At 44.8% G+C, this 27,803-nt stretch overlaps 1 protein-coding gene across 1 annotated transcript in view; it reads right to left on the minus strand.

The window, feature by feature from the left end:
- Nucleotides 1–27,556, minus strand: part of LOC122417132 (discoidin domain-containing receptor 2-like) — a 143,216-nt gene extending 115,660 nt beyond the window's left edge. Inside the window, exon 1 of the mRNA XM_043430406.1 lies at nucleotides 26,981–27,556. The gene's annotated coding sequence lies outside the window, so the exon portion shown is untranslated. The remainder of the gene's footprint in view (nucleotides 1–26,980) is intronic.
- Between the last annotated feature and the right edge of the window lie 247 nt (nucleotides 27,557–27,803).

A 27,803-nucleotide genomic window follows, 5' to 3' on the forward strand; every position in this document is an offset into this window, starting at 1 on the left:
TGCCAACTCTTCAAACTCACTTGCAACCAGTTTCACGGTGGAGCAGGAAGGATCTCTCAGAATCTTGGCATAAAATGTAAGTTAGGATAACGCAATAGATTTCTATTAGCGCCACTTCCGAATCTATTTTCTTGTTGTCTCCGTACGAGAAGAGTAGCAAAAGGAGGCGATCAGAGGGCGAGAAAAAATAGACTTTTTCCTTTCCTCCGGCCCACACTCCGCCCGTTTACAAGGTCTCAATCGTGTGAGGTCTCGAATCTCAGCCGTCCTAAATCTCTAGTAGACGTTGACGTTTGTTAAATCGTCCACCGGCATGAGCGAAGAGGTTAAGTAGCGGGTATTATCCGGGTTTATTTCACGCTGGATTTCAAACACTGGAGTAAGAGCTGTCATCCAAGTTTTGTGGGGGTTTCGAACGATCCGTATAGCCGGTACATTAGGCGTTTACGGATATAAACATATGGACGTGCGTACAGGAATGTATATGGCAATAAATATAAAGGAAAGAAAGGAGCCAACAGCCGACGACATTCGTCACGCTGTCGCTCCTGCACTCGTATAACATCAGCTTTCCTAGAGCGTCCTATACAACTACTGGTCTATACACACATATAAATTTGGATCTGTAATGTGGAATAGCAGTCGTAGCGTCGCACACTCGGATATAGTTCGCTCCGCTTCTCATTAATAGGTAAGCGTGGCAGCAGTTTCAGCTGTGGCATAGGAATACCCGCAGGTATTTCGAACGCAGGCACTCCTATAGGAATATCCACGCAGCCACTACAGATCGATATTACATCTCCCTCGTTCTTCACTCGTCCGAGGAGCACAATGTATATTGCAAGCATTTACTACGGTAGGCGGTCTCTGCGCGTACGTATAAATTCTAAACGACATAGAACAGATGCCAGTCGATCACCGCACGATCCAAATCGATTATACGAAGCTCGCCTGATTTTCGAAGCGCCTCGGGGGGACAGAAGAAAAAATGGTGGACTTACGGAGCGCGTAGATTGATGGCAAAATCTGCAGAATCGATATGCTTGAAGAATTGAGAGCTCCGAGCAGCGCTCGAGCTCTTGCTCGTTGTTTTTTCTTCAAATTTTTAACGCACTGGCTACAGTGGTTCGCGTGATGAGCCTAGTGACGAGTGCTTGACGCGGCAGTCGAAATTTTGAGAGGCCCCGGAGAATTTCCGAAAATCTTCTGAACTGAGTGCTTTCGAGTCCGCGCGCCTCTCAAGGAGGATGTTAAGTAGTTGGAGTGGAGCAAGAATCACCATTTCATTCTTCACATTCAATAGAGCACGAACAGAAAGTGCAATTCACCTTGGCGCGAGGAGTCTCAAAGGAGCCCCAGATACTCTGCTCCATGTCCAGCTCGTAATACACTCATCGAACGTGTTGAAGGGCTCGGAATTGTGACGTGGACAAATAAAATGCACCTAACGGTCGATACGAGCAGTGGCGATCTGCACAGCCCAGCAGTGCCGTCGGCCTCCCCCGCGAGGATTTGTACCTCCGTGCGCTCCTCGACCCTGCAATATACCTGCACACAATGCTTCTCGGAGGAAAGAAGTTCGGGATCGGAGAGCAAGATAGAGGGAGAAGTCTTATAGGAGAGATCCTAATCGTTGAGGAATCGCGTTGGTCCCTCTCGCGCGCGCGATTCGCCGATCACGAATCGCGTCTCCTCCTCCCCTTGTGTATCGCCTTAACGCAGTAGATTCTCTGTTCACATCTCGATCATACGAGTGTGAGTGGGGGCAGCGTCCGTATACGTGCGATTGGATGTATCGGCCAGCTGAAAGGAACGGCAGCAGCAAGAGTCACGCTTCGGCCTCTTGCGGCCGGCCACAACAGCACACTCATACAAGTATGAGCTGACCGAGAAGTAGCAGCGAGTCTTGCGCTGGCTCGCCCCCGGAGGTTTTCTCGTCGATAGCCAAAGGCATCTAGAACACAACATTTTACCAAAGGCATAGACACGGGTACGTATATGTACGAGAGGAATTAATGGGTCTTGGGGTATCACAAAAGCCAACTCGCGCTTAATGAGCGAATTGATCTCTGGAATATACATCGAAGCATGCACCCACACGTTCATCCTCACCACAATCCCCCCTTTAACTTATTTTTTATATGTCCAGCTCAAATTTATTGTGCAATCGAGCAGAAATTTATTACAAGTGGATCACTCATGGCTCGATGCCCCCTCGAGAGACTTAATGCCCGATCTCGTTTTTCCTTTATCCTGCGTTGCTCTTTCTCTTTTTATTTCCGTTAATGCCTCGATCGGGGATATAATCGAGTGGAGGTATGTCCGAAGAATAGCCTCGGTACACATACATCTCCTGGGGGGAGTTGGAACGCGATTGGACCATCGGAGAATCGAGCCTGGGCACTTTTCCTCTTGACAAGCGAAGAATAGCGTGATTCTGCCATGCCTCCCACCGTTGCGACTGTATAATAGAAGAAATAAATCCGGGGAGGGAGTGTAGTAATGAAAAAAATAATGTGGAACGTGCGCATAATGCTCTCGGCGTCAACGCCGGCCACGCTGTGAATTAATAAGCGAGCTTTAAACATCGGCTCTCCGGTCTCACTTCGTGTTTAGCACTTGCGTCGATATAGAAAGAGAAAAAGAGATAATGCTAGGGAAACCCCGCGGGGATATCGAATGGAGCAGTAGGGCGTGCATAATGCGGGGCAGCTGGAGACGCGAGGCTCTGTTGGTGACTCCGTTTCTGTATAGTTTTCCTCCCTCTCGCCCTCCTTCGCTCCGTACGGCTGTGTGCTATTTATGTGTGCAGTTTTCACTGTTGAATGTTCGCGAACGACCCCACCGCGTATACGGCCCCGGGGCACCATCCCGACGACCCCAAGAGGTCTCTGAAATCCTGGCTTCTGCTGGGCTCTACACGCGGACGAGTTGGAGTTACATGCAAAGAGGCCTCTCTCTCTCTCTCTCGCGCGCGCTCGCTCTCTTTCTCTTTCTGCCTCTTCGCGTTCACCATTGTGCACATGGCTGTATAAATTCTAAAGAGCTCAATCTCTGCTTCAATGGATTCGCAAGTATGTCAGAAAACTCCACGTGTTTCAGGGATTTGAGCCCTCAATAAGGATTTGACAAATATCTACATAGATTTCGAACCCTTGAGAGCTGGAGGGTATCGACGTATTCGTGGAATATCGCGGAGTCGTATTTATTAGAATCGGGCCGGGAGGGAAGAATTTGATGGAGTTTTTCTGGAATTCTTAATCAAGAAAATAACCAAAATTTCAATATTCTTTAAGAATTTATTACACTTCTAGATGAATAACTTCATGGAACGTCACAATCGTAAAATAACTGAGTAAAAGTTCGCTGAACTTTCGATGGCGATTTACCCCGAACTGGTTGGCGTCCGATGACTAAGAAAATTGAAATTTCACTGCAGATGGAGCTCTCGAGGCTGGAGCCACTCCGAGGCTCTTTCGTTTTATAATACACACTAGTATTGCCAAATGGCAAATTCGTACGAGCGAATGCACTCGTCGTCACGTGCTTTAAAAGGGTTACAACGAGATGGTTCGTCGGATGCATTCGTCAGAAAAAGCCCACTCGAGACTCCGATGTCCAAGTGCCACATGATTCTATATCGCTCTATTTATTATTGGCCTGATAAATTTCGAGTGGCTGATACACGTTAGGACGAATGCGCGCGTGTGTCACCCCCCAACCGCGCGTCTCTCTGTTCCTCAATTTTCTTTATCATGCGTGCCTTTTATCATGTTAATTTCGCTGAATCTCCTTCTGGTACGTTACTCACAATAATACTCTGTACAGAGGGAGGCCGAGCACGCACTGCGGGCGTTCTGTCGCACACTCCAGGGCTACATCCAAATCCCAAAGTTATATGGCACTGGTTATAAACTCGACATTCTGCATGTCCTACGAAGCGTCTCTCCGGCGTCAAGCTCATAAGCGGATTATCGTGAAACAGAATCCCCCGAATCGCGGGGATCATGCTTAGGCAGGTTAGAATATAACAAAAAATGGATCCTCCAACCCCCTTTTTTAGGTTGACCCGATTCGAGGCTCGAAGTCACGTTCAGCCTGTCTCGGTGCGTGTCGTCCTTTCCACTTTAATCCGATTGTATTGGGCGTTGTACACGAGAAAGCTCAATTTTACGATTGACTTAAAAGCGCCAGATTAGTATATTTCGTTAGACCTTTGCATTCGGTGAGGTTTTGATGCGCTTGTTCGGCTTTCAAAGTTCACGTTTTTTTCAGTTTTTTCACAAAGCTTTTGCGGGCTCGAAAATCTGGGATTTATGAACCCGGTCACACACCTCGGGCCTCGTGGCGATTCCACGCAGTTTACAAGTGAACATCCGGCCAACGGGCACCCGGTTAACGCACGGGAATATCTGCCCCTGGAAAAGTTGTCGAAACAACACGATTTTAAACTTTATTCCCAGCAATACCGTGCCCACTGCGGAGAACATAAACGTGTTTATAATATGACAAAGCTCGTGTCACGTACATACATGAACATTTGTGCTCCGGCATTTTCGAGCTTGAGGTTCATAAGAGAACACCTATCACACGTGTCAAGTGCAGGTTCGGCGTGATGGTTAAGTGGAGAATTTACCGTTAAATGTTCTCGTACACCTCCGCTGCAAGCATCCACACAGAGAAAGAGAGAGAGAGACGCTTGTTTCCGTTTCACTCTTCGGCCATTTCATAGCAAGCCTATATTCGCTGGAGGAAAATTAATTTTCCACCGTCAAGAGTCTTTGTATTGCATCGAGTCGGAGACTGTGGCCATAGATATACGGAGCAGTGTCTCGTAACAGCTGTTATACAATAAACATACTTGCACGTACGAAGGGCTTAAATTGTGCAGGCGCGGAAAGCTCGGGCAAAAGCTCGAACCTTGGCTGAGTGTGTGGGTTCGGTATCTTTTGTCATTTTCTTGCGTCATTGTCTCGGCGGGACCGAGAAACACTTTGGGAGAAAATATCGTTGCGAGGAATCGCACGGAGCGATGAAGCCCGAGAGGAACGAGCGGAAATTCGGATTCCTGACGACTTTTTTCCCACCTTCCTTTTACGTAACTTCGATTCAATGCCCTTTGCTTGAGATACAAGCATTTTTTTTGACACCCCAGCAACGACAGGGACGCAAAACGAGAATTCTCTCTCTCTCTCTCTCTTTTAGGGTCTGCAGAGATAAAAGTTTCCACGGAAGCTCGCTGGTCCGGATTCCCTTTCTTAAAGCTTCTATTCTTTCTATCCTCTCAACACAGCTGGAGAAGCTTGGAGAGAATCTCTCGTTAACAAAGAAAGAAAGAGTGGTAACGAGTTATAGGGAGCCTACGAGCAAGCACCGATTTCGCTGCAGATCCTCCTGCTCTCGTTTTCCTATCTTCTCTGCTTCGGCTAAAAGAGGAAAAAAGTGTGACACTCTCGCATTGTGTGTCACAACAGCAAAGAACAGCGGCCCCGTGCGACTCTTTCCGCAAGCATGCTTCCAAGTTCTGTGCTCGTATACACACACACGGCTTTCCATTTCTTTGCCACACACCCTCGCGCTTTTTTCTCGTCGCTCTGTCTTCGCGCTCATTTCGCCGCACCGCTCGTTTTTCCATCTTTTTAATCTTCCGTTGCCTCGCACAATGCGGATCGCCATTCCCGGGAGAATATTGTACGAAAAAGCTGCAAAGCAGTATCTGCCAAGCGTGTATCGCGAGACGGAAAAGTGTCGACGCCACTTTGGACAATGGATGTGAAAGTTTTTACCACGAGCATTCCCCGCGCACGCTCCTCCCTTCGAGCTCGAGGTGGCGACCAAATCTTTTTGTTTATATTCATTCCGCAGAGAGAAAGCTCGCGGTTAATAGATTTGAAAAGTTTCAGATTCGAGGCATCTGTCACTGACGAAAAAATGTCGGAATTCTTCATATTTTTCAATGTCATCGACGGCCGGAAAAATCAACAATGGATTAACAATGACTGCCGCCATTAATCCCTATCGAAGCACGCCAGGATGTCTGCAATCGACGAATAATTTGGATGAAAGAACAATGTTTCGATTGGATTGAAAGCTTAGTCGAACTTAACATTTAGCACACGGACGTTTCAACATCGCTTGCGAATGGCCACTTCTCTCCTTGTTTTTCTAGCGATCGAGAAGAATGCCTGTGAGACCTTTGGAACCGGCTGTAAAGTAAATCGGATTTGAGTTCTCCCGATATATAGGAAAAGCAGAGCAAAATCCAAGGGTTGTTAGAAGGGATGAAAGACGAAATCCCCGGAACTGTGGGTCAGAGAGCGCGCGAAAGAGAGAAACAAAATAGGAAAATCTGTGAAGCATGGGATGAGTGAGCCTGTGGAGAAAGGCCTGCACTCAACGTCATACAGTATTTCTTTTTTTCCCGCGATGAGATGGCAGCCCGGTGAAAGGATATTGCGAATCTGGACTGGGTGGATTGCCTCAGGGCGATTGCTCGCTCGACTCTCCACTCTCTATCGTGTTGCCCTTCCGTTTCGTGCTCTTTCCCTTCCTCCCTTTAGCTGTTCCTTCGCAACCCGAGTCTCATATCTGTACTTATATATTATTTGAAGAGAGAGAGAGAGAGAGAGCAGGTCGAATTTCCCATCCCCATGTGAAATAGAAAACAAGAGAATGAGAGAGAGAGAGAGAGAGCGATCAGGAAGAAAGCATTTGAGAGAGATCTCGTGAACGCTCGGCCGTTTAACGGTTCGTATGACTTTGCTCTAGTGCCGGATCATGCCACCCCACAGACATTCACGTCCCGGTGAAATCCTTCCTCGGCTGAACATCACGATGACTACGCCTCTCGAACGACACTGACAAAGTCCCTTCGTACGTGTGCGCCTTCGGTAGTGCAAGAACGTGTGGAAAACTCCGCCCGGTCGGTACCCGAAGACCCTACTCGCTCTCTCGGCCCCGACGAGGATCGACGTCACCCAGGAAAATCGGAGAGAGATGACGGCTCAACGTTTTTATTACACACCTGGCGATCCCGTCGGATTTCGCCGCGTGTAAGCAGCGAACCCGGTGAACGAACGAACCAGATAAAAGGAAAAATACACTCGGGAAGGATCCGTCCGGGTGTGTGTGCGTGCGAACACGCGTGCACGCCGAGGGAAGGGAGAAAAGCGTGACGAAACGATTTTTGATTTTCCGACTCCGGCACACGTCGTGCAGGCTCGATTAACCATCCGTCCTTCCCTCTCTTCCTTTCCGTACCGAAGCATGCGGACGAGCGCACTCTGCCCTCGCACACTAGACGGATTTTCCAATAAAGTAGATTTCCGATAACCCTCTTCATTCGCTCCGGTGCAGAAGAGAATTTTTAAGCCGTCGTTATCCACATTTTTAAAATCCTTCATGAAATTTTATTCATTTTCTTATCACGCCAAATTATTGCATTGTTCGGAGCTCTTTGAGACGAAAAGACTAACGAAATAGCCTGCCTCTCGTAACCACGTGCGAAGATGCTTCCCATCTATTAAGGTATTTCTTTCACGAACCCAAATATTCTACGAATAAGTGATTTTTAATTACAGTCAAGTAAAAGTGCAGCGAATGAATTGGCGAAATTTCAGGTCAGGTTATCGATCATTTGATAAATAATTAAAACTTCGAAAATCGTAAAATTTATACGGGAGCTTAAGGAGATTCCGTCATCACCACATTTCTATTAAATAATTCCAAATTCCTCGTACAAACTGTCTCACAGGTAGGAAAAAATGTAAGGAGTCTTAGCGACGATAAAAATGAAAGGTTGCCGAATTTTCAAAACAAATATGGCAGAAGCAGCTTTTCCTTTATAACCACAACTTAAAAAATACGCTCATGCCAGAGGAATACCTTAATTGCAGTCCACGAAGGAATGGCAATTTTGCACATTTCACTATAGAAATTCTTCGAACATTCTTTTCCAATTTTGAGGGTGGCTCGACTTAACGCTTTAATACGTCCATGGTTATCGTGCATGTGTTTGTTTGCAAGTGTGTGCGTCGCACGTCCGTGGATTCATTACCGGCTTTATTAATCTCCGAGTCGTCGTTATGTCAGTCAAGCATCCCTGGAGACCGTCTATATATCAAGACGTCAAATTTTCCCATTCGCGTTTGCACAGCTACCAAAGTCGTCTTATGTATATAGCGCTCTAGCTATACAACGTTATTTGAACAGAGCTCCCCTCCCGCGGCCTTTAACGGGCGTCTGACTCGAAGCGCGTCTAGATGAGATTGTTTTCTGGACCCTCTTTTGCTCTCGCTGACTTTTCCTCGACGTTGATATGTATATAGCTGTGTATCGATATAGAAGAATCCGTGAAGGTGCCTAGCGCATCTGCCTCGAATAAAAAGATTTCTTCCTCTTGCTGCTACAGTTGAAAAGTCGAGGCGTTTTTATGTTTCGATTTACCACGATAAAATGTGATGAAAATTTCAAGACTTTCGGAGCATTGCCCTTTCGACGTTTTCCCCATGGAGCCGACTTTTGATAATAGTCGGGACTTGATAACGCGGCTTTTTCCTTGCTGCTTCGATTATCGGAGAGCGCTGAGTCAGAACTCACCAAACACTCTGCCGGGCGAGATATTTTATCGGATCACAGGTATCGCTGTGTTGATAATGATTTGAGGCGATAGTGGACTGTGGGCAACGACGCGCAGTGACGCAGGGCAAACAATCGGCTGTTGACGGAACGCTTCATAATAAATTTTGTTTTTCATCGATCCCTGCCGGGATTATCGATCGTAAAACTGATGAAACTTCACCGAGTTCCCAATCGATAATAATTCCATCACTCCATCATTGAAATCAAATGGTGGGAAAATTCATTCGATTTCATTTCATTTATTCGTGCTCTTGATTTCGAAATTTATTTCTCATCGATGCAGCATGCTTCGGGACTTGGATTTATAAACCTGTCGAAAGGGTCAATGGTCATCCACACCGGTTTTCTTTTCACTCCGCCATCCTGACATCGCGCCTGTCGATATTGGACGATACGCGGAAGAGCAATTAGTACCGATTATCACTGACGTTGATTCGTCTCTGGTTGTCTCTGTCTAACTCTCTCTCTCTCTCTCTCTCTCTCTCTCTCTCTCTCTCTCTCTCTCTCTCTCTCTCTCTGGATGAAAAAAGAAATCAACTCTTCATCGGTATTAACGTGAAACCAGAGCGACGTTCGCCAACGGGTGATTGTGCAGGAAGAATCGACGAAACGTCACGTGCCATTGGCATCCGGATCGACGTTTGTCTCGTTGGTTCTGCGATTTCTAAAGCTCACGGCTGGCAATATAATTCGCGGTTCTGTGTACTCGACGCATCGCGTCAATATTCCTTTTTTAGCTGCCATCCTTCCCCTCAAATGACTTTATTTTATACTCGAGTGCACATCAGGGGCGTCGTGGCGAGATAACGATCCGCTCCACTCGGAACTTAAAATGTTCATCCGCAATTAAGTTGTCGATGAATCTGCATGTGCTAGTGGATTAAGCGATTATTTCGAAAGGCTACTTCCCTCTGGCGGATCAATTCAATTTGTTGGTGCACTCTTTTTTGAACAAGAAAATAAGAGAATAAAATTGCTGGTATAACGAAGTTATTCGTTCGAACGAATGAACATGGTGAAGAAAACGAATTTGTCGATTTAAACTTTTGTTCATTCAACGACGTTTGTTCAAACCCCGATCAAAAGCTGGAGTCGAAGATTCGACGAAAAAATTCATTGAAGCCAATGAATTCCTTTTAAGGTAGTTCATGCATCAAATTTTAAAAGAATCGTCTTATCGGTTATTTAGATAAACGTGTTTAAATATGAAGAAAAATACACAGGGGCTATGCGTAAAAAATCGTTTATCTTTCCATATAACGAATGAACGCTCCTTACGAAGTTTACGAAAAAGTACACAATGACAATGAAGCATACAATGAAGGACTGGAAAAAAATTCGAGACGATTGTCTTACTAGTAATAAAGATTGAACGAAATTGATAACGAGCACTCGTGTAACCTCACATTTGCTTATTTCGGCATTTTGTTTCTTCTTCTTGGCCCATTCCTCTTATAGCCTTCTGTCTTTTTATCAACACTTTTGTCTTGATCCACTATCCTGTGTGTTTTCCCTTTGCGCTCTTTACAGCGATTTTTTACATAAAAAACTATAGTATTTTAGCGAGGGAGGAATAAGATTTTGGGTTCATTCAGTGATGGATCCCCGTTCAATTAATGGCTTGTAATTTCATTCGCCAGGAGATAAGTTGAAAAAATTTATTTCCAATTTCGAATTGATAATTCTGACATTAATTCAGAGTGATAATATCTTTAAGGCATGATCTTCCTTAATAGTCTGCAGCGCTTTCAAACTCCACTGTTTCCCAATATTTTGATGAAATTGTAGGAGCCAGACAAGGAATCCGGCTTTTATGCTTTTATTTTCGTTATTATTAAGGGTCCCGAGAGTAAGAAAAGTTCTAAAAGTTCCATATTTAGATTATATGTAAACTGAATCCGTTAGTATCTGTCGGTTGAACGTCCGTTTGACTCGGAGGAGCGATGGATGAAATGAAAAAAAAATTGAAAACCGGTAGTCTGAGCGGAGAAGTATCCTTGGGATCAAGAGTGTGGAGCGCGCATATATGGATACGGCAGAAGGGATATGGGTGGGTTTTCATCGTCGTTACAAAGTGGTCGAAAACGGAGGAGTTCTGTGAAAGGCAATTTTGAATAATGCATTCCGCGTGGTCTCTCTATACCAACGAAGGATTTCATTGTCCTCCGCACACGTTCCACGGACTGGACGTTTTTTGAAGCGGCTTCCGAACAAACTCCGATTCAGAAAACACTTTTACGACGCCTAAATATAGACGATTTTACTTTGGGGGGATCAAACATTCCGAGGCTTTCAAAGGAATTAGGAGAAATGAATCCAGCGGAGAAAATTGTACGTTTCGTTATTGTCAAAATGAAAAAACGAAAATTCAAGTTGGAAAATTGAGGGCGAGGATACGGAGAGCGAATGAAATTCAATTTCAACCGAATGACTGACAACTTACTCGAGGAAAAAAAAAAATAGTCCCCCATTTAAAAAAGCGTTCATCAATGGTGTAGGAAAATCGTAAGCTCAGGAGAGTAACCATTAAATTTGTCGCTTGAATTAGCCGTGTGAAACATTTTTTCACCAATTTTTATCGTTTTTTCTTGCCAAAGTCAACATGACTGTGCCATTTTATAAAACACACAAGGGAAAAGGTACAGTGTGGTGAGGACTGTGCGGTGGTGCAGGGGTGAGGATTTAGTTTGACGCTACAAAAGCCTCGGATCGAGAAGAGTAAGAGAAAACTCACCGGGAAAAGTAAAATACGAGATGGGGAGTCTCCCTTGCACCGGCGTGAAAAAAATTTGAAATAAAAAAAAAAAAAAGAAGAAAGAAAAAAAAACAAGGGAATGAAAACGTTCGCACCAATGGAACAATTCATTGTCGACGTACCTTTACGCCGAAGCCCTTGCTTCCCTTTTCAGTACATACTTTCTCGTGTATAAAAATACGTGGATATTTTATTCACATAATTCTGTGCGTGTGTGTGTGTGTGTGTGTGTGTGAGCCCATGCCGGACTCTTATGTATGGGTGCATGTTCCCACAAAGCCCTCATTCGAAAAGAGGAGGCTTCTCGTCTCTGTGTCACGGGATCGTCTTTTTTCTTTTCGTTGATATAATTCCGGTGCTGATCGCGGTGCATACATGTATACAGGGTCGTGGAGGGTGTTAGCCCTCGTCGTGGACGAGACGTGACAGCCGAAAGACGATCCTCATCTCGGGTACACATAGAAACGTCGAGTGAAGAAACCGGATCAACCCCTTTTGCTTTTTAAATTCGTCCCTACCGAAGTTGAGTCTCGTGCGCGCTCACAGAAGGCGAGGAACGAAAGACTGGAAGGGCTGAGAGAAAAGAGAGAAAAATAAAAACGAGCGTCAAGGGCACGTGCAAATTTTTCAAAGTAGATTCCATCCGCATCAGTAGACTCGCGCATTCTCGGTATAGAATGATGCGGTGTAGCCAAGACTCCGGAATAAATCCATCTATCTGTCCAACCATCTGTGAATCTAATAATAATCATCATAATATAATAATATTCTCAAATAAATAATTCAATAGGAAGAAGGGCTTATCTCGAGGTGCTCCAGAGCCGAGGCGTGTGTTCCTCCGCCGTCGACGACAACCACGCGCAAAAGGGTGAAAAAAGTACTAATAAAAATTTGGCCAGAGATAAAAAGAGAGTCCCTGAAGCGACGAGGGGGAGGTGAGCATACGCAGAGCGTTTTTCGCCCCTCATCTCTCATTTGAATATATCGGGGACAGTGTCAATTAGCGGATATGCGGTGGTATGAGCGAGCTGGAAAACTCGGAGAGTGCGTGGGCAGCTGCGGAATGGGCCGAATCCAAATACGGACGTTATACCGCCCTAATGAATATCCTATTTCAAAGTTTTTAATATCAGCCAATATTCTCTTTGATTTCGATAGCTTTGAAAGAATATATCCGAAGAAATATCCGCCGCGTTTAGCGATACGTCAGACGAATGAGTATTTAATCAGCGATTGAAAACGCAGGAGTTATCCATTTGGAATTGAGATCCGAATAGATTTCACCCCCGCGTCCCCATCCGTTCGCATAGCAACGTGAAAATGTTCCCCGGCATGTTTTTTCATTCTCGACTGTGCCATTTTGCCTCGAGGTTTCCTGCATGTAGGACAGCCTCACATCGGCCAGAGTCCCCTGGTCCCTCGTTGGATAATTAGGCGGTGGTCCGTGGCCAAGGCACGCGTTACCATGGCCCGAGAGAGAGAAGCGTGTTGTGCCCCATTCCCATCCAGGAAAAGTAGACAATGGATATTAAAAGAGTGTGTGTGTGTGTGTGTGTGTGTGTGTGTGCGGGCGTTCGGCAGTGTGCGCCAGGCCAGAATCGAGCGAAGCAAAGAGAATACGAGAGTGAAATGGAATACGGAATGAGGAAAGAGCCGAGTGTGCGTCCGTGTGCGCGTGCTCGTGTGCGGCGGTTGGTGATTCTACAAAAGTGGAGCTCTCGCGCTTGTACCACTGCTATTCTCGTGTGTCGTTCCGAGGTACGAGAAACTCTCACAACCCCTTGTACTATCCAGGGATTGCCGTGTTGTCCGAGCGTCAACCTTCCCCCAGATACGTAGAGGTGTTCCCAGCATGTACTTTTGCATTCGCCTCGTCATATTCCTCTGCCTTTCACCCATTCGACTCTCCATGTACTGAGGAAACGTCAGTGCGTACAGGTCGGTTCACAGCTGAAGGACGATTCCAGAAGAAGGACGATTTGAGATGTTGGACACTGCGAACTTGCAGGAGGCTCTGGGGGACCGGGAGCTACTCGGTGAGCTCGGGCTCGATCCAGGATCGATTTATATGTCGAGAAACTTTGGAATGAAAACTCGAGCTCGACAGTATCCAACGCACGCCATTCCCTTGAACCGTTTCAACTAGTCTTAGAAGAAGCTGCACTCAGAGGGTGATCAGACCACGAAGATCTTTCGAATACATATTTTTTCGGGAATAACACACTTTTTGAATCAGATTATGGCTGGAGCAGGGAGCGAGGGGGAGAGAAAATAATGGAAATGGGCAAATGTACGTAATATTCGCCACAGCGAAGCACTCTCGTCTTTTACGTTTCCTACTTCAACACTGATCCCAACACCAGTTATCAGCGATATACATGCACACATGGCAAGGGCTTTTTTCACTCGCGCGTTCTTTCTCATTTTACCGCGCCACAGAGCGCATCGGGTTTGTGCGGGCGGACAGTCAGCTAAATATGTGTAAAGACGAGTGTACGTGGCTGCGAGCTCATATTTTTGTGGGCACGCGTGTATTCGTGGTGGTGGCACACTATTTCTAGCGCCCCTCGTGTCCCTTTTCTCCGGGCTTTTGTTCCCTTTTCCTTTGCCTTTTCTTTCCTTCTCTCTTGTCCTGCGCGTGTGTGTGTGTGTGTTTTTTTTTCTACCTCTTTTTTGAGGCTTCTTTCTGCTCCTACTGCAGAAAAGCAGCACGCAGCGCTCGCCCTCTCCGAACATTATCGTCCGCGTGTGTATACACGCGAAGACAAGGCGCAGTGACGCGCATTCGGAGGGCGAAGAAAATCCTGAAAAGGTACAAAGGACCGCGGAGAAAGAGGGCACCGAGGAAAAAGAACCCGCATGTATTAAGGGGTAACCATTCTCTCTTTCAGTCGCCACACTGCAGCACGACGACGCTCTCTCTCTCTCTCTCTCCAGTTCTTGCGCTCATATCTCGCTGATAGTTCCTCTTTCTCCTACTTTCTGCTCGTTCGTAATTCGACCTACGTCCGACGGGAGCGACGCATACGACAGTTTCAAATGGACGCTCGGGCTCTTGCGATTGCTCCAACATTCGGCTGAACATCTTTCATCAACCTCCGTCGTGATAAGCTCGAATAAAAGAGCGTTTTCGTACACCCAATTCGTTTCGTCGGGACTGCATTTACTCGGGAATATTTCAAGGTACACTCAAATCATGATGGATGAAAAATCACAGCGAAATTCACGCCGGACGGGAGCAAGCGACGCGGCGTACTTGCCAGAGATGGCGATTAAAGTTTCGTCCGATTTTCGTTACGTTTGAAGAAAGCGCCGCAATGCGCTCCGGATAAATTGTCGAAGCTTTGCAACTATTTACCCCTCGATTTCCCAATGCTCGCGAGTCACGTACGCTCGAGGGGTTCTAATCAAGTTTCATCTACTTCCGCCACTCCGATGGATCCACTGATCGATTTTCGCGGTGTTTAATTTCCAGTTTCGAATCAAGTTAAATTATTTTATTGAAAGTGGTGCTTCTACGGATGAAGCGTCACTTCAGACACGCGAAAACAAAAAAAATCAGTAAAATCAAAAATAAATCGTTCGTACAAATGTAAATTAATGTTCAATGGGAATGTCACTCGTGGAAGTTTCATCGATGAGTAGTCGATACGGAAACTGCCGTATTACGCGTCCGAAGACACCGAGAACGGATGAGACGGAAAGGACTGATTTTTTGCATCGCTGAAATTGTGCAAGCCTCTTCAGCCAGCCGAGAATCGCGCTCCCAGTACACTCGAAAAACCGGGAGTACTCGCTCGAAAAAGCTCTTTCGTCTGGAGTTTACACGGCCTATGTAAGACTGTTGAACGGAGCGGTGGGCACGAGAGAGAAAGCTGCGAGGAGAAAGGGAGAGAAGAAATAGAGAAAATAAGTAAAATTGCGAGTAGAAAGAACGACGAAGAGTAAAAAGAGTGAAGCTGTGTACACGTGTGGCGTCGAGGTAAAAAGAGAGAGAGAGAGAGAGATTTCGAAAAGCAGGAGAAAAAATGGGCAGTAAGATGGCTTGAGAGAACGAGAGATCGAGAAAAGAAGAGCGGAGAAAGGAAGAAAGTGGAATAAAACTCGGAAGACTGGAAAGAGAAAAAAGGACTGTGCGGGAGAAGGGAAGTGCAGAGGAATAAATAGAGAGGGAAAGAGAAAGAGAGGGAAGAGGCAACTCTTGGGTAGAAAAATAATCCGCGGACCGAACTCGTTTTAACGAGGAAAAAAACAGTGGCGGAGGGCTGAGTTGCAGGGGTTGGTGAAAGCAGCGTCGAGAGCCACCGTGATTTAGTCTTTCTGCTCTTCGGCCCGCTGCATCTACATGCCATATACACGGTACGGTTTTCCATGTATATACATACAAATATTCGTCCAAGAGTATGTCTGTATACACGTTCCTTTAGCAAAACTCTCGCTCCGGGGGTGGCAAAAACGAGAGGAAGAGAGTGAGTTTTGTAGCTGCAGTACTTTCTCTGTTACTTTCTCTCTCTCTCTCTCTCTCTCTCTTTCTCTTTCTCCCCCTGCATATGCGAACGAATGTGGAGCAGGTGAATTACGAAAGGAGGATACCGGTCATAAATTCACAGCCCTGGAGATAAGAGTTCGTTCCGACTCTCATGTTTTTCCTTTTTCTCTCTCTTTTTCTTTAATCATTACTTTTTGCCTGGAATTTCGAGAGAAAAACGGATTGTGGAAGTAGAATAGCCATCTTTTTTAACGGAGTATTCCGCAGTGTCCCAGATCTTAACGAGCTTTTCATGGAAAAATAAAATCGGCTGAAACCAAGGGAAAAAGGCTCGAGATTTGTTTATAATTCTCGTTTAATGGAATTTTTCGTCACCGATATTTGCAGCTTCGATAGAGTCATCTTCGGTGAATAATGGACTCAACGATCTTTTTCCACCCTGAAAAAGTATCAATCCATTCGATATACTCGTTCGTGGATCGCGGACGTGAATAGAAAGAAGATCGTGCTGGACGAAGAGAGAAAGCACAGCGATAGAGATGACAGAATGTTTCACCCTTTCCGCCCGAGCCCTGCGTTATTCTACCCTTTCACCCCTTTCTCGTCCCCCTTTCTTCGTCAAATTATTCACAGCCCGAATCGATCTCGACCCCTCAGCGGATCCGCGTCCACGTATCTATATAACGCATGAACGTGAAACCCCCGTGACGAATGAATTTAACGCGAGCAAGCGCAAAGATTATTTCAATTTTCGTTATTGCCAGATTGATTGACGGGAGCAAAGCGCGAGCGACGGAGAGCCTGGAACGACAACTTCGCCAACCGAAACTCTGCGCTGGGGTTATATGCATGTGCGGTGCAATGATGCCCCGTTACCGCCGCTTTCCATTTGTCTCTATATAAATGCATAGACAGGAGCGAATTTTCCCGGATTCATCAAGGGCTCCGACCGAATATGCCGTTGCATAAATTTTACGCCGCTCATAATGCGGCACTAATGCGATCGGCCGGAGCAGATAGCGAACCGCAGCTTCCAGCTCCGACTCTCCACTCAATTTTTTCTCCGCATTTCAATTTATTGTCAACTGACATCTCGCCACTATTTTAGGGGCTCTTTTCATTTCAGCTAATCATGAAAAACGTCTGCGACGATGGCAACGTAAGAGTTGATGAAATCTTTGAAAAACTGATATTCCCTTAAAAAATGCGCCCAAACTTTTATTCGAGCACGCATTTATCCAGATGCTCTCAAGATTTCTATCAACTTGATTTTTATTCCAAGATAAGTTCGAAAAAAAAACATGAAAAATCTACTAGATTAATCGGTTAACGATCTTTAAGGAGGGTCAGGCTTCAGAAAGTCACAAATATCTTTGAAAAAATAAATATTTCATTGAATTTAAATTTCATTGAAATATCCAATGAAAAACTTTTTTTTCATTGGAGAAATACTAATTTGTACTATGTGGCGTTCGTAATTATTGTCTGCAACACAAGTTCCAATTTTTTTTCCATTTTCATATATTTTTTCCACAAGGACCTACATAAGAACCCAAAAAAATTGCGAAATTTTATATTTACAGCACGTTGAAGTGATATTCTTCCTCGTTAGATGCCTATTTTTCCAACATATAATAATTACAATCTCCACATTGTACGCAGCTAGAAAACTTCGACAATCAAACTTTGCGCATAAACCATGTACAAATAAGTATTTCTCACGTTAAAAAAAAGTTTTTGTACTCTTGAAATATCCTTGAAACGACACCGAAAAGTTCACTGCTCCGAGTTATTTCCATCCGTCCTAAAAACGTTCCCGAAACAATCGATTTTTTTGACTTTTTAAAGCAGGACTCCCCTCAAAGCATAAGTTACGTAGCGAGAGATCATATTGGAAGATTATTCGGATGCTCGTTATTGCAAAATTCATTAACAAACTAACCGAAGCGATACAGTGAATTGAACGAGAAGCGGTGTGCAAATGGCCTCGGCGGTATTATAATGAAATGGTCCATTGTATATAGACATGGGAAGGTGGAGAATGAGTTGGAGATTATAAGCACGCGCGATAGGATTGAATCTATGATAGTTGGTCGCAGCTACGATTGTTTTCTCATGCACATATCGACGGTTATGAAGGTTAGTTGGATATGGGCGCGATATAATGGAACGTTGAATTTCTCGTTTTGAAAATTCCCCAGGAAGCGCGTTAAGGGGCCGGGAGAAGAGAGAGAGAGCGAAGGGGGGGGGGGGGGGGGGGGCGAGCGTGGTGGTTTAAAAAGGGTGTGAAGAGAGTCGCGTGAATTTAAGCGGATCAAAACGGGGGATGAAAAGATCACGATTCCTGTCATTGCATAAATTTTGTGGTGGGACGCGCTCGGCTAATCCCATACAAAACGAGAGACGGAGAAAACGGAAAGGAAGCTCCGCGCACAACCGCGAGTTTCTCGACAGATTTTTTATGCCCTCGGAAGTTTGTGCGAAAAGGGGGCAAATAAAAATGGCGGAAAGGGGCTAAAAAGGAGACGGACGACCCAACAGGAGCCATCCGCGGGACCTCTTTACCTCGGGAATAGTAAATTTTCGTTATACGCACGAGAAGAGAAAAAAAAGAGTCTCCCATGCGCGCGAGAACGTTATTAGCATACGAGTATTTAGATATGAGTTATGAAGCGGTCGGAGCTTATCCCGAAGGGACCTTGTTTCTTTTCGTTCCGGCCACGAAGACCGTTATTTATACGACGTATGGGGTCCTTTGCGCTTATCAATAATCTCTGTTTCAATATTCGTGGGAGCAATTGAAAAATTCCCTTAAATTCGGACCTTATTATAAAGGTACATAGCTTTTGTACGTTTTTGTTCGTTGAAAATTTCCCTCAGCAGTACTCGCCCGAGAAACTTCCCGGTTTTTCTTCCCCCCAGCAACGCTGAAATAAGCGCTTCCAAATTCTTCGAGCCAGAAGCATTTTGATGTCACGAAACTTTTGTCGCGAAGTAAAAAAGCAATTGAATTCGATGACAATTCGGAAAAAGTCTTTCCCACGAATTAAGGATATTTGGTACAGGCTTACAATGGTGCCATGCTAAACCATACTAAAAATATAAAAAATTTCAAAATGATCAGAATTTTATAAAATTTGGTGAACATATTCTTTAGTGGCAAATTTAACAATACAAATTTTTTAAGATTTTTCTTCTGTACAGTTACCAAGTAATTGATCACTAAAGTTCACGTGCATAAGCATAGCGTTTCCATATATATAAGTATACACTCCGGGCATAAGAAATCTGCTTTAAGGAGTTTCGGTACAGAAGTCAAAATATTAAGAAATTGATCAAATTTGGTGATAATGTTCTTTAACATCAAGTGCGAAAACTCAAATTTTTTCAAAATTTTCTTCTACTTAGTTATCGAGTAATTACGCATTAAAGCAGATTTCTCATGCCCGGAATATAAACTTTAGTGATCAAATACTCGATAACTGTGTAGAAGAAAAATCTTTAAAAATTTGTGTCGTCAAATTTGGCACTAAAGAATATGTTCACCAAATTTTATAAAATTCTGAACTTTTTGAATTTTTGAATTTTTTTAGCATGGATTAGCATGGCAACATTGTATTGCCTGTACCGAAACTCCTTAATGCGTAATTACTCGATAACTAAGCAGAAGAAAATTTTGAAAAATAGTGTTTTCGCACTTGATGTTGAAGAACATTATCACCAAATTTGATCAATTTATAATTATTTAGACTTTTGTATCATACATCGTTAAATGGAGCGAACGACACTCGAGGTTGAAACGTCGTCGGATCAACGTTGTGCAGCCCGTACGAAGGGGGCAAAGCCAGAGCCGGGGAAGGTGAGATGGCTTTATATCTTGCGCGTGTCAGGTGTATCCTTCAGGAGGTTTCACTCCGTTCCCTGCATATTTTACCCTCCCCTAGATTCCATCTTTTTTCTTTGCTTTCCTCGCGGGTTTTATTATTTCTGTGCACAGCGTAGAAATAGAACGAATAGAATCGAACGATGCCGGTGTATTGTGAGGGCACGAGCGAGTCGAGGAAAATTGCATGGAAGTTGAAAGCGGCTTACGTTGTCGCTCTTCCAGATCTCAACAGCGGACCTCTATACCCGGAGAAAATGAATACTCTCGTTCTTTACCTTCGAGGCTAATACGGAAGGGACACGACGAGCGCGAATCATTGGGAAACAGGTGATTCACTTTCCTACTTATTTTTCCTGTAAAGTATAACCGCGCGGAACTGCGTGTATTATCGATTTCTACTTGGAAACGCGACTATTAAAAACTGTCATAAAAGGCTCGTCGATTCCACCGAAAATTTATTGCTCTAAGAAACGTAAATAAGGCTCGGGGAAATGCGAGCAGAATCGAGAGCGAAGATTCCGCTTCGAGTGGAATCTTCTCGGTCGATGCGCACATATTTAGTCGAGTGACAATCGGCACGAAGTTTCTGATTGGAATTTGATTGCAGTCCTCAGTGCTTATTCGACGATTCCGAAAGGGACAAAGCTTCTCGAGCGTTTACCGGAACCTCGTGCATTCCCGTAGCTGTCAAGTTTCCGATAAAAGACGGCCGTCGTCGCGCCAATGATAAGTGAAAGGGCGGAGCGACGGGCTCGAGAAAAAGGAAAATTACACCGCAAGCTCGCGGGCTCGTTGCGGGCTTCTCTTGGGTTTCACTTAGCGCTCGAGCAACAAGCGAGGAAGAAGCGTACGTTCGCGAAGACCGGGATAAACGAGGAGGAGAGACTAAATAAAGGAGAGCGATGTGAGCGCGCAGCCACAAAGTCCCTTTGAGCCCCGTGTGCCGGCCATTTTTTCTTCCCTCCGCATCCTTTTTATTTTCAGACTCAATTCTCTTTTTTATCGTCGAAAACGCGACAGCCCGGGAGTGAAACGAGCACAGAAGTGGCTGCATATCTATAGAAGAGCGTGCGCGCGCGAATCACACAGTGGAGAGAAGCGAAGCCCTCTGCGAGAAGGGAGCAATTAGAAAGCCATTACCTCATAACGTATGCCCGCCTGGCTATTTCTTCCTCCGTCTGCGCGCGTGTGTGCGTCGTTATGCCAAACGATGCGCGAGCCAAGCTAATATAAAGTTGATTAACAACAAAAATGATGACGTGTGCCGACTCTGCTGATTGATTTGTTCCCTCCTATCAAAAATCCACTTTAGACATTCAACTCCCCAGAACAAATCGACTCGGAATCAAGATAACGAAACAAAAAAACCGTCATCAATTCATCCGACAGCATCGCATAACCCTCGAACAACCTCTCGCCCACCGGCCTCCTCATTTTTCCAAGCAACCGACAATCCCACGAATTTCTTCCAAGTCGCTCGTATAAATCGACATTAATCGAAGCCAGTCTCCTGCAACACCTTTGGGGATCCGTCAACGCATGTAGGCTCCCAGGCCGCCGGCGCGGAGATGAATGCCGACCAGTGTACCGGGATCAGGTGCCCGGACCCCTCTCGCCATCCATTCTAGCCTCGAATTTGTCTGTGCCAGCTGCCGGCGGTCGCGCCATGAGTCGCGCGACCGAAAGACTAACATCCTCTCTCTGTCACGATCCGCGCACTGATCCGCTGTGCATGCACAGGCGCCTCTGTCTTTGTCTACAGCGGAGCCATCGCTGACTAGCCGCGTCATCGAATTATAGAGGAGAATGCGGGACACCCGCGTGTGTTTCTCCCATCAGACGCTTACGTTTTCACTAAACTGCGTCACGGATAGTCTTCCTCCGCGGGGACTAACAATCCCTGTCATCCCGCCGCGCGCTCCTCTCATCTCCTCTATTATTTGCCTGCTTGCCTTCTCTCACTTCTTGCACACGTCTAGAGGGCTCCGTCCTCCTGTGGGCTTTTGACGCTCGTCGATCTATTGTTACCCCTGAGGTGTCAACCACAAATACCCCTCGAGGAAACAATCCCTTAACACTCGCTGCACATAAATCACACTCGGACTCGACTCTTTCCTTCATTATTTACCTTCAATTTCGCCTCCGATGCAACTTCAAAGAAACGATCAGCCGCGTGATTTATTTTTCGGTTCCCCGAGGAAGATCGAGGAAGTTTATTGGACACTCGCTCAAAATGGGTGGGGCCAAATGTTGGAATTACTCAAATTGGGAACAGCTGAAATCTCGAGCTTAGATACTTCGAATGATGATACGGAGACGGATCAATTCGAGTGGAGATTTTAATGGCGAAAATCAATAAAGAAACTACGAGGCTCGAAGCATGTTTACGTCGAAAATGGAGTGTGACAGACGCCCATGGAACGAGACGACTAAAATATCGATTTTACGAAAACTCGAGTATCAGGCTCTCGATTCATAAATTACTGCAGTCAGCAGTACTTTGAATAGCCACAGTTTCGAAAATACAGTAGCGAAAGGCCAAATATTACTGAGGTTGAAATACTGAAAGACCAAAACGTTGAACGGTCAAAATAGCAGCGGAGCTCAAAATACACTCACTCACTGCTCGGACTGGTGATCTCCAATTTAAAAAATCGCTATTTCGACTTTCGCCGTTTCCAGCGATCTGCTTATCCAAGTTTCATAGGCTCGAAAAATCCACTTTCGATTTTCTGCCATTTTGTATTCTGGTCTGTCTATAAAACAACTACTCCTCCATTTTGAATTTGAAAATATGAACTTTTGACATTCGTATGGTCCGTTAAAATTGCATTCGAAATATGTATTTTCGAGTAAATAAAAATTCAAAGAAGGAATGCTGTTCGTTTAAAAACGTAATCTGCTAAATAGTCGATCGTAAATAAGAATTTCGAATTACTTATTTTTCTCCAATCTGATATTACAACTTCAAACATTTCGAAATATTGGTTATTACAATTTGGTTATTTCTCACATTGAACCCTACCCCTTAAAATCTACGGGCCACACTTAACTTTCCGATTGAATGAGAGAAAATTTGTCTTGTTTCCAGGGGCTGATTTTCGGCTCGTTTAGTTGCGTCGTTTTTAGGCCGAATTGAAATATTGATATGAGTCGCTTCACTGATGAATTCTCGATATGTAAACGCACTCGGTTTGTGTCATTTCCTCACTAAAAATAACGACAAAGCTACTTAAACGAAATGGCCGTTGAGTGAAACTATCCTTAACGTGGCCGAATCGTAAAATCGCAATTGAATCGACGTTAAAGTTTTATTTCCTTTCGGGTGAGGATTTTAAGGCTCTTTCGGAATAGTCGTCGACACGGCGCTCTTGTATACGAATTTACGCGATACATTAGCTCCAGCGTCGTCATGTAACGTGAATTTAACACACATACATACACGCAGACACACGGAGCGAGGACCGCACAGAAATTTACGCTCAAACACGTACGCAGGAGTGGAATTTCGAGGGTGATTACACGCTTCATTGTTTTGTGGATTTTCCACCGATTCGTTCGAAGCGGAGTGTTAATTACGTACGAACTATAACGAGCGGCTGTATTTCTATACATTTGTTTATGCGTTCGCGGAAAATAGTGTAAAAGAGCTGATGAAATTTGGCCGGGAAGCAGTAAACTTTTTCGTGAAACGAATGTAATTAATTGATCGTTCGCAAAGTTGCTCTCGACCATTGTCCAACGAAATATAAAGTTCGATTGATTCCGGTCATCAGAAGTTATTGATCGCCAAGAGTGAAGAGTCCGAGAACAGAAATTCGCGTCGTCAAGATGCAACAATTTCGGCATTTTTAATCGCGGCCGATTTGTTCTCGAAAATCGAAAGCGAATGATCCGAACTCCCGTTGGATTAAGAAGCATAAAAATTCCAGAATCGCCTCGTATTGATGACTCACTGATTAATCTAATCAGCGACCACAGCCGGACTATCAAAATTAATAAGCAGCTCGCCTAATTGACGAATCCAATGAGCGAACGTGAATTATCAAAACGCTTCGTCGACGAGGGCTCGATTCCGAAAACCAGCCGGTCAAGCATGTTTTCTCGCGAAATATTTCAACACCAATAACGCACCCTGCGACCTCATAATTAACGAATTAGCCTGGAAAATTTGAAACGCTAAAGCACGTTGTTGGTCTACGAGTCTTTTAAGTATTCAACGGGAACAAAACACCGTGCGAATATGAGCGGCTCCGTGCAACGGGAAAGAATATTTCGAAATAAACATATGATTATTCATGGGGACCACATAGCAGCGCGACGGACGAACCTGTCACATTTCAAAAGCCGAGCGTTAATTATATATGCAGAGGAGTGATTAGCCTCGCGATTATTTCGCAAGCACGAATTTTCGGTGGCTCGCTCGCCTTTTGAAATGCTTTAAGAATTCATACACTGGAGCAACTGCAAAACGGCGAATAATAACAATTATGGAAGAATATTCATTTTCGACAGGGTATTCTCGAGATCGGGAAAAAAGGAGGCTCGCAGAGAAAGATCGTCTTCGGACGAGGAGTCTTTTGCCTCCGGGCTAATAGAAAAAACATCAACGAAGATTAATCGTCCCGTGTCTCTACCGGCCAATTAATGACCGAGGTCCGACCCGATGAAAAGTGAAAATCGATTCGAAACGAAAAACATAGAAATATCCGGTGTGGGAATTAGAAGGCGTCAGATTTTTGTAGTCGCGATCGATACGAAGTGGAAAAAAAAATACAACAAAACGAGAATCCACATCGATCCCCTCCTCGCACACGGCACGTGTGCCGAGAGTGTGGAATCGGTTTTTAAATCACTGGGAACGAGAAGAATAGAAAAAAGTGCGAGAATTTCTCGATAGCAGAAGGATCGCTTGGAATTTCCGGTGGTCAGACAAAGAGGGAAAAAATCGAAGCATTAGAGGCTTCTACAGGTATATCAATCGATCCGGAGTTATAACGATCGCGGCTACATCGGCAAGCTATTCACGTTTCGTAGTAGAAACAGAGACGGAAAAGAAGCGAGAGAAAGCAGAGCCCGCGAGCGGGGGTAAGAGAAAGAAAAATATCGAAGACTGCGCTCTTTCGTTTGCACCGCTTCCAAGATTTACGATTTTCGACGACGTGAGCGTGGTTATAGATCGGGTCTTAACGAACTAAATCTCGATTGAATATATAGAAAGAGCCGGGACGTTACGCCGAAAGGAAATTCTATTCGCTGTGCCCTCGATCCGTCGGGGCGCACGAAATCGAGCGAAAAACTCTTCCCTTTTTCTTTATCACGTTTCACAGGAAATTAGCAAATCTTTGCGTTCATCCGGTACGACTTTTCTCGTACAGAAATATCTCATATCGAGCGTAGCCGTTCCCCGGGTCGATTCGTCGATTGAATTTTTTTGGCACGTCATTTAATCTCATACTTCAATTTTATCGACGCTCATTTGTAAGAGAATACTGTTATTAATCGATTCGAATATCTTATGAAAGGTTTCATAAACTTCGTCTCCGCGTTTAATTATCATTTGGAAAGTCAGCAAATGTCTTTTTGTCGAAAAGGCTCGAACGCCACTGAGAAGGTTCCCACGAACGTGCGATCTCCGGTAATCGTATTAATATAAATTTCCGCAACATCAATATAAATCTGACACGAAATTGTACCTCGTTGGATTCAAATTTAATTTCGTCGAGAGAAAAATAAAATATAGTCGGGAAAACCAATCGGAGGGAAATTTGGGGTACTTTTGCCTTGGGGAAATCCCCTTAAACGATCACGCCCGGTCCGGGTTGATACCGTTACAGAGCGAGATGACTTCGCCAGCTCGGAGCTCACTTTCGGACAATTTGCCTCAGCTAAAATTTCATTTGTCCCCTCGTCTAAGCGATCGCTCCTCGCTCCTCGCGACGACGATCTCGCATCGAGGGTCTTACTAATCCCTGACTCGCGTTCGCGGTTCTACTCTCTATGTATAGAAGCTCGTAATCACTACTGCTCCATTCACGAAACATTGAATCGTATTCAGGAAGGAAGAGAGACGCCTGTCAGCTTCACAGAACTAATCGCTGTGACGATTCAACTCGAATTAAGTCGGGATCGCGAAGAGCTGCGGGAAATAACGAAGATGAAAAACGTTCCGTTCGTCTATGTTTACGGCATCGAAAAGCCATTTGCTTTGAGTTGAAAAAATGGCGATTCCACACTCGATCGAAGATGTCGGGGTTTGAGTCGAACTTTATGAGTTCGCCTGCGAGACGTTTTTTTTCGCATTTTCTATAACGAGTCAATATTCAGAGACAGCAATAATTTAATAAAAGTTGAAGATCCGGCGTGAGTGAAATTTCTCGCGGAAAACATTCAACTGCTCCAAAGTGAGATTCAATCTAACAATTGATCGCACGAACGAGGTTTTTCTACGAATGTTCACTTTAAAAGAAAGTTTATTTCGAATTACGAATTGAAAGAATTATTCCAATGAAATTCATCACGAAAAACCGCTGGAGCACACGCAGGTTTTAAACTCCGGGAATTATGTTATTCGGTTGATTAAACTGAAGTGAAAATAGACGCGGAGTTGAAATTGGGCGTTATTTTAAGTGCGCGAGGAGTACAAAGAACAAATAACCGGAGGGCGAGATCGATGAGTGTCAGAAAGAATTTCATCTCTGGTCGAGCGTATATTTTTTGTTGCATCGCCGGCGCCAAAGCTCGCGCGAGGCGATACGGGAGAGCCAGTAAACCGGCGAGAAAGGGGGCATCGATTGAAATGAGGAAAAATTACGCTTCTCTGGCATTATCGAGGCAATTTTCGATCAACCGATAAGCGTCATCGCCCGAACTGGATTTAAACTCCTCCACTGTGCAATTTGCGAGAATCGATCATCCTCGCGTCTCGTTACAGGATTCAAGATCGATTTTTCTTTTCGATCACTAAAATAATGGATTTTCTTAGCCGGACGATTATGTCGCGTTATTTATTATGATTGCAATCGTTGTTTTCGTAACGTGACGTTTTCTAGGGAGGATCGACGAAACAACTGTTTCATTTGACAACGACCAACGTACACGAGCGAACCGAACGTTGTTCCACTCGACTTTTCCACCACCTCACTTTCCACAGAGCTTTGAAAAAACTCGAAAATATAAAAATGACTGAAAAAACGTGGCAGCCACTCACCCAATATCTCCAACACTAATTATCCGGGTTTAGTGAAAAGCGTAGGAAGAAAAAAAAATATAACCGCGCACAAGTCACCAGACGAACTACAAATTGACACAAACTACAAACGAGCCCAAATTTCACTCGTTCTATCCGTCAGATCCATCTGATCGAATGAAAAATGATTTTGAAAAAAATTCCAACGATATGGGATTGAGATTAACGAGCTTGTGCTCAGAAGAACCGAGGAAAAAGAACACTGACACACGCGCACTCAGCGATTCCGCTTAAAAAATGTTCTTGACATGAATTTACGTCAAAATCGATCAGCAAAATGACTCTCATAGAATGTTCAAGGATTCGCGTACTCGATTATCATATCGCCGGTGTAAAAAAAACAACAACAATATTAAAATTATCGTTTTCTCATCACTCTAAGCGGAGCACATTAGAAAAATCATTTCCAACATTGTTAGCGAATGTTTTCATTCATATTATTATTTCAAATGGTACACACTAGTAACGAATTTCGCGAGTATTGCGGTGCGCTACGTTCGAGAAGGAACGTGGAGCCGAACGACAGCAGAACGTTCCGTGGTGGCGCCGCGGCAGAAACTGACAGCGAGTCCCGAGACCGAGAACGATGGAACCCCCTCGAGCACGAGCGAAAGAGAGAAGGAGCGAGCGAGACAGCGCGCACAGCCGGTCGAAAGTGGAGAAGGAACGACGAGGATCCGGCACGGCCGGTCTTTCGCAGCGCCGCCTATCGCCCTTCCTCCTTACTTTTTTACCCGTGCTGAGACTCTCCAACCCCTCGAGGAATCGCCGAGGGGGAGGAACG

The sequence above is a fragment of the Venturia canescens genome, chromosome 10, assembly GCF_019457755.1.
Source record: "Venturia canescens isolate UGA chromosome 10, ASM1945775v1, whole genome shotgun sequence".
NCBI classification, from domain to species: Eukaryota; Metazoa; Arthropoda; class Insecta; order Hymenoptera; family Ichneumonidae; genus Venturia; species Venturia canescens.